General features: G+C 42.7%; 1 pseudogene; it reads right to left on the bottom strand.

Annotated features, from left to right (window-relative positions):
• Positions 1 to 3,844: 3,844 nt before the first annotated feature.
• Positions 3,845 to 4,518, bottom strand: LOC101583266 (annotated as a pseudogene).
• Between the last annotated feature and the right edge of the window lie 3,344 nt (positions 4,519 to 7,862).

Raw genomic sequence — 7,862 nt, 5'->3', positions numbered from 1 at the left:
TCTTTGCTGTGGTTATAACCTTCACATGTACTGAAGTTCAGGTGGAGCTCTACAGAGTTTGGAGTTATCCAGCTGCGTCTGGCTTAGGTCTGGCTGCTGTACTCAGCTCCTTCCCGCTGCGGACCTGGGCTAGGACTGGGTCTGGGAGTTCCCCGAAGTTGGCAGTAATTCCTCCTCTGTGGGAGGGGTGGGGGAGTTACGGTGGAGTGTTTGAGGGCGTCCCGAGGGGGTGGGAGAGGGTCCGGCCCACGCTGCGCCTGGGCTGGGACTGGTCCTTCCAGTGCAGGGTAGGAGGAATGTCTCCACACACTCACCGGACCTGGGTAGGACTGGGTCTGGGGGTTCCAGGAAGTTGGCAGAAATTCTTACTGGGCGGGCTGGTGTGGGAGGTACGGCAGAGTGGTGGGGGGTGGTCCGAAGGGTGGGAGAAGGTCTGGCCCACGCTGCGCCTGGCCTGGGACTGGTCCCGCTGGCGCAGGGTAGCAGGAATCTCTTCACACGCCCCTTTTAAGCTTTTAATGTTAAAATATTGAGTATAAGCAATGGTTCCCTTACAACATCTGCATTTAGAGGGTTTTCAGTCCGGTGACGAAATCTAGTAGGAGAGTGAGGTATGTTCGCAGAGCAGCTGCTCTTGTTGCCCTACTGATTCTGTCTTCAGTTTCTCATAATGCAGGATTTACTACTGTCTGGGCAAGGAGAGGATGCCTGCCCACTGGGGTGCATGACTATTAAAATATTAAAGCAAGGTGAATATCTCTCTCAATGAGGAGAACTACACTTTCGGGTACAATTACAAGGAATGAGTAAAAAAAAACCCATCTCATTTACATACCAAGTGATGTGGTAAATCCCAAGCTACCTCCATGCCTAGGACTCTTTTCAATGAAATTTGATGGCTGCATTGAAGGCCAGATTTGAAGACAAGGATAAAGAGACATTTCTTAGTGTTGAAAAATAGAATAGTTGCTTTTCATCTATAGATAGCATTACCTGGCACTCTTTCATGAGGCCAAAGAAGAACTTAGACCATGCCCAGGGGCACTTTAGTCCTGTAGAAGAAGCTCCTAAATTGTGTCTGTTCCCTGAGGCCTCTGGGTCGAGGGGCATTCCAACCTCCATTGTCACCTTTGCAATCAGGATATGTCCTAAGAGACTCTTGTTATGATAGCTGTTATCACAGTAGTCCAGAAGGTGCCATGCCTTTCTTCTACAATAGCAGGTAAGTTTGGATATCAACTTCTTCTTAGAGCCCTGAGAATCATTTACTCTGTATTCCTTTTATTTTATTTGTTTTTAGTACTAATAAGACTTTTTATTCATTGTATTTTCCCTAGGAAAGGAGAAAGGAAGGAAAAGTCAGCACACATGTTACAAAATGATTAGAAAATAGGAAAGAAAGTATAGCGGGGTACAGCAAAATCAATTATCAGACAGACACCCCAGTGAAGGGGTCACCAAAGCCCAAGGGGCCTTGGTCCTGGCAGTTCAGGAATGACATGAAGGGTTCAGGGAAAGAACAGACAGGTATATCCTTTCCCATCCTCCAACCTCCATCCCTCTCCATAAATTCAAGATTTCACACAAAGCTTTGGTTTCTAGCAGTAAACATGGAGTTACATTCATCTGTCTCCTATTAAACAATCTTGAGGCCACTTTGACATGTTTCTTACACCTGTGTAAATAAAAGTTCCTGAGTGACTTGAATATACATTCATACTCCCTGTCCTGGTCTCCTGACCCCACTTGCTTCTCTAGGATTACAAACTGAGTAGGTTTGATCCATCCAAACAGCAGGCATTTGGCATGAATTGCATCCAATAACAGTCTTGACTCAGGAGGTTGGGAACAAGGGATAGGGGATCCTTGCTCCTTCAGGATTTCTACCTAAGTCATCTAAGAGTTGCAGAGATACTTTAAGAATTAAGTAGATATGTGTGTGGGTGTACAGATTTTCTTTAAGGGGAGAAGAATGTTTTAGGACAGATTTAGTCCCAAATAGAAAGCAAGAGAAAGGGGACTACAAAAATGGCTCAAGAGCCCCACTTCAAAAAGAGCCTCCCCAACTTATTTTTCAGAACCTTTTGCCTCGTGTAGAACCTTCAGTCAAAGATGCTTTGGCTATTTTTCTCTCAATACAAAAAGAGTTTTGTAAACAATAAAACCCCAAAAGAACATGGAGAAAAGACCAACGCATATTTACACAAACAGGTCACCTAGCAATCACCAACTCAGAGACTCAGCAAAAGTCCTACAAAGCCCAGACAAATACAGTAATTAAGAGGGGGCAGCATTTGGGGGAGCCAATAAACCAGGTCAGACACACACTACTCATGCGTTCTGTTGCATTTGTCCCGTCTCGACACAGCCAGGCAGGTCTGCAGTGATCTCACAGCATGTAAGCGAGACCCCCTTTTCTTTTTTAGCTCTCAGGCCACTATTCATCACTGCTGCAGCAGGGCAGCACATGGCTCCTGGACCACAGAGGCCCTCTTATGGGTCTCTCTGGAAGACAAGAATGTTGGATGGTTCATAATTTTAGTCCTTGCTTCTTCAGATAGCCATTCCTGCCCAGCACAGAATGGGCACAAGGGTATCGGTCTTAAAACTCAGCCTTACCAACTGACTTTTTAAAAATACACGCACACACACACACACACACACACACAACCCTGTTGTGCATTGTCAAGCTAGGCTTATCTATCTAGCCTAGGATGGATCAGATATGTAAAACAAGCCCCATACCCCTAGGATTAGACAACAATCATCACATCATCTGACCTCGGCTTCTTTTCTGAGCCTTTTACCTGGTCCAGCCTCTGATAACTTCTTTGCACCACCTTTTCTATTTAGACTAATTTCCAATCTTCTAGTAGAAGTCCAAGTCGTGGGCAACCCCTTTAAAACCTAGTCTCCTATGAAACATTTTTAAGGTGGAGGAGGTTTCAAAGGGTACTATGGCAGAAGATTCAACTCTAATTGGCAGAAATGAGGTAGTTCATTTGATAGGCTATGCACTCCAAATATTTGCTCTTCATAGTGATAAAGACAGAAAGTATTCCTGCTGTGCAGACCTGGAGCTGCTGCCGACTTATCCCTGAGATTGTTCATGTACCTGAGAACACAGTGCAGGAATGAGGGCCTTAGATTAAAATATACAAAAATACAAAGCCAGAATATTTATATTATGAAAAAAAAGTTAAATGCACAGGATACGTCATTCACGCACAGTGCAGTTGGCATCCTGGAGAAAATGGGACCCAAGGTGCAGTTATCCAAAGGAGCAAATAAATAAAATCAACTTGGCCCCAAAGGGGTGGGAATAAGTTAGGAGCAGCAGGTCTGCAGCTGTTCTCCCAACCATCCTTTTTCTCTGTCACCACCACCCATTGCTTGGAATAGTTCCCAGCACCACATCCCAAGATTGGGTTATGAGGGAAAAAGATACTAAAACCCCCCGCGTTGCTCCTGAGATTCCTTCCCATTTAATGTAGTAGCTTGTGGATTGGGTCCATCAGTCTGGCCTCATGCGTAATTAATTCACCCTGGCAAGGGAAATTTTACACATCATTCTTTAAAAGGAAAACAACTACACTATTCTTTTGAGGGTAAAGCCTCAGATAAAGCACACAGGTTCTAGGGTGGCTCCCCCAGAGCCCTCAGTTCCTTTGTCTCACCCCTTCCTCCACTGAGGGAAGACAGGGTGATGGCAGGGAACCCCAGCCTGAGATACACCGCAGTGTCAGCTACCCCACCCCACCCTATCCCCACTTCCTCCACTCTGCCGATTGATGCCTGCTCCTTGAAACTTCCTGATAGCAAAGAAAATTTCCCTACACACTGCTCAATTTTGGGCCTCCAGAAGCAGGGCAGGGCTATTGATCTCTTCTTCCTCTTCCTGGAAGTAAGTTAGCTTTCCCAGGGAGCTGGGAGCCTGCTGGGCCTTCAGTGGCTATGAGGCCACCATGTGGTTAATGCTTTGGCAGAAGTGGCCTTTCTTAGACTGGGGTGGCAGCTTGCATTACTTGGCATGATGGGCTAGACCACCACAGTTATAGCACCCATCTCCTTTGGAACTGCGCTTCTGCATGTTCTTCCCCTTGGGCCGCTTCTTTTAGATCTGCACTTCTGTATCTTTTTCCCCTTGGGCTGCCTCTCACTCCCAATACAGAACACCCCACCAGGACTGGTGACTCGGATGGATTCCAGGCCCTTGGCAGACTTTTTAAAGGTGAACACCACAGCCTCACCCTTCTTAAGGCTCTGGAATCCCTCCATGTGCAGCTTACTCTGGTGCACAAAGAGGTCCACTGGGGGGTTGAGGGTGACCCTGGCATGGGCGGTCATGGACAGGAAACCGAACCCCATGTGCACGTTGAACCACTTACAGATGCTGGCACCGTGCAGCAGCTGCGGCTCATCTGCTGCCCGGGCTGCATCAGTTGGCGCCTTCTAGGGTCCCTTCTCCGCTGCCTTGGTGCAGCCACCTGAAAACTGCTGGTTGAACACCAAGCCCATGGTCGTCAGCTGAACCTATGGCTATTGTAGGCTGAACCTGTGGCCCTGAGCCCTTGGTCAGGCGGCTGCTATCCCCATTGAAGTCTGGATGCAAAGGGCTGTATTCCTTTTATGGCTGTAAACAAATTAGACAATTTCTCTTAAACTATTTTATATATCTCAATGGCCTAATGCTTTTCCAGATGATGAAATATTAAATATGTAATGTTCGCTAATTTATGTGAGCTCCTTGTAGCAAAATCCATCTACAGTAGATTTTTCTTAAATCTAGAGCTCACTTGATTAATAAACATGTCTTAGAAGATCATATACCATGACTAGGTAGGATTCATCCCAGGGATACAAGGATGGTTCAATATTCGAAAATCTATAAATGTAATACACTATATCAATAGAGTGAAAACTAAAAATCACATGATCATCTCCATTGAGGCAGAAAAGTCTTTTGACAAAGTCAAACACTGATTTATGTTCAAAGTCCTACAGAAAATTGGAATATATGGTCTCTACTTCAATCTGGTAAAAGTTTTTTATAAAAACCCAATGACTAACATAATCCTAAATGGGGAAAAACTGAAATCTTTTACTCTTAGATCTGGTACAAGACAACGATGTCCTCTATCACCACTCCTATTCAATATAGTCCTGGAATCCTTAGCTAGTGCAATTAGACAAGAGAAAAAAATAAAAGGAAAAAGAATAGGTAAAGAAGAATTTAAATTATCATTATTTACAGATAACATGATACTTTACTTGGAAGACCCAAAAAACTGCACCAAGAAGCTACTAGAATTAATACAGAAATTCAGTAGCATAGCAGGTTATAAAGTCAATACCCAAAAGTCAATAGCATTCCTCTACACAGACAACAAACACACTGAGAGGGAAATTATAGAAACAATACCTTTTAAAATAGTACTGAGGAAAATGAAATACCTTGGAATTAATTTAACTAAAGAAGTCAAAGATCCTTTCAAGGAAAATTACAGTACTCCTAAAAAAGAGATCGTAGAGGATTTCAGAAAATGGAGATATTCCATGCTTCTGGATAGGAAGAATCAACATTGTGAAGATGGCCATACTCCCAAAATTGCTATACAGATTTAATACAATCCCTATCAGACTACCACTGAAATACCTCACAGACCTAGAAAAATAATTCCTAAAATTTATCTGAAACCAGAAAAGACCTAGAATAGCAAAGGCAATCCTGGGCAATAAAGACAAGGCAGGAGGAATTACCATTCCTGACTTGAAATTATACTACAAGGCTACTGTGATAAAATGAGCATGGTACTGCCAACAAAATAGATCTGAGGAACAATGGAATAGATTAGAAGATGCTGAAGCCCCTATAACACACTCAGCCACATTATCTTTGACAAAGGGGCCAGACATACTCACTGGGAGAAATATAGCCTCTTTAAGAAATGGTGCCTGAAAAACTGGCTCTCTACATGCTGAAAACTCAAACTTGACCCAGGTCTATCACCATGCGCTAAACTACCGTCAAAATGGATTAAAGATCTAAAAATTAAAGCAGAGACACTAAATTTCCTGGAAGAGAAAGTAGGAGGAGCTCTTGAAGACATAGGGATAGACAAAGAGTTCATGGGCAGAAATCAAATCACACGGGAAACAGTTGAAAGAATTAACAACTGGACCTGCTCTTACTGAGAAGTTTTTTCACGTCAAAAGAAATTACCAACAAAGTGAAAAGGCAACCCAAATATTTGGAAAAAATCATGACAAATAAGTACTCAGAAAAAGGTCTCCTCTCTAGAATTTATAAATAACTAAAAAACACTAGCGCCCCAAAATTTAAAGACCCAATCCAGAAATGGGCATCCGAGATGAACACACTTCTCAGAGGAAGAAATTAAAGAAACGAATAAATATATGAAAAAATGCTCCACATCGCTAGCCATTCATTTAATGCAAATTAAAACCACATTGAGATATCCTTTCACCCCAGAAAGAATGGCTATCATAAGGAAATCACCCAACAACAAAGGTTGGAGAGGCTGTGGGGAAAAAGGAACCCTTCCCCGCTGCTGGTGGGAATGTAGACTGGTGCAACCATTATGGAAATCAGTATGGAGACTCCTTACCAAAGTTGGACTGAAAATCCCATTTAAACAAGCTATTCCGAGCAGTGCAAAAAGTCAGCAGTGCCCTGCTCTGGGCATCTCTGCTATGGGCATAATCTTTAGACACGCACAAAATCTCAAGATATGAGGCAAAACCCTCAAGACTTTAAACCAAGTGTGGGGGCTGGATGATCTAAATGTCTGCCTGACAAGCTGAAGGACCTGGGTTCGATCCCTGGTACTGCATGTTGTGCCAGCCCCATGCTGAGCCAGCTATTGAAACTAAGCGTGGTTGTGCACACCTGTAAGCCCAGTGCTGGGAGGCTGAGACAGGAGGATCACTATGAGGTTGAGCTGCATAACAAGACCCTGTACCAAATAAATAAATAAATAAATAAATAAATAAATAACCAGGTATGTTATTAGTGACCTTTCACAAAATGTATTTTCCTTGAAAAAAAATAGCTTGCCAGTGTTCATTTGGAGCAGTTGATAGTGCTTTTCATTACGCACAGTAATTTTTTTAAAAAGTATTTTGGAGATTGAGGCTAAGATTCTGTTATCCAAAAACTTTATAAAGGAGCTATGTGTGAAGCTCTTTGTTAGATACTCCACATTTTATTGAAGGACTTATAAATCTGGATGTGCAATTCTCCAGATGAGAAACAGTGATTTCAAAGGGTTTTAAATCATTCTTCCAGAAAAAGTGATTATAATTCATTAGAAGAAAACTGCTTGGTGGGCCGTGGTGGTGTGCACTATGAGAGAGTGCCTGGCTAGCATGGACAAATTCTCAGTTCAGGCAGGCACCACAGAAAAAGTGTTAAGTGACACACTCTGAAGGACAATTTTAGGGTGGGGAAGAGAAGGACATCACGGACTGAAAAAATAATAGTTGCACTAAGTGAAAAAGTAATACATCTTTTTACTCTACCATAAATAGATGGGTTTGGAGGTTGGTCTTCTGAAGTCTGCAACTTTAAAAAAAAAGCTGCACTGTGGTTTTATTTTCATGGTCACTATATAAAGCCAATAAATTTAAAACACTTTGTAACCATGTATTTCCTCTGCCAAGTGACTATATTCCAATAAAATGGCTCATCCTTGCAAAAAACAAAAACAAAAAGAAAAACAAAACCAAAAACAAAACAGCTATTTCTCTACTGGGAATTTTCCCAGAGGATCTGAAAACATCATATCATAGTGATATATGTGTGCCTATGTTTATAGCAGCACAATTTGTGATAGGCAAAT

The sequence above is a fragment of the Octodon degus genome, unplaced genomic scaffold, assembly GCF_000260255.1.
Source record: "Octodon degus isolate 3935 unplaced genomic scaffold, OctDeg1.0 scaffold00388, whole genome shotgun sequence".
In the NCBI taxonomy this organism is placed as follows: Eukaryota; Metazoa; Chordata; class Mammalia; order Rodentia; family Octodontidae; genus Octodon; species Octodon degus.
This window is presented reverse-complemented; position numbering and strand designations above follow the sequence as displayed.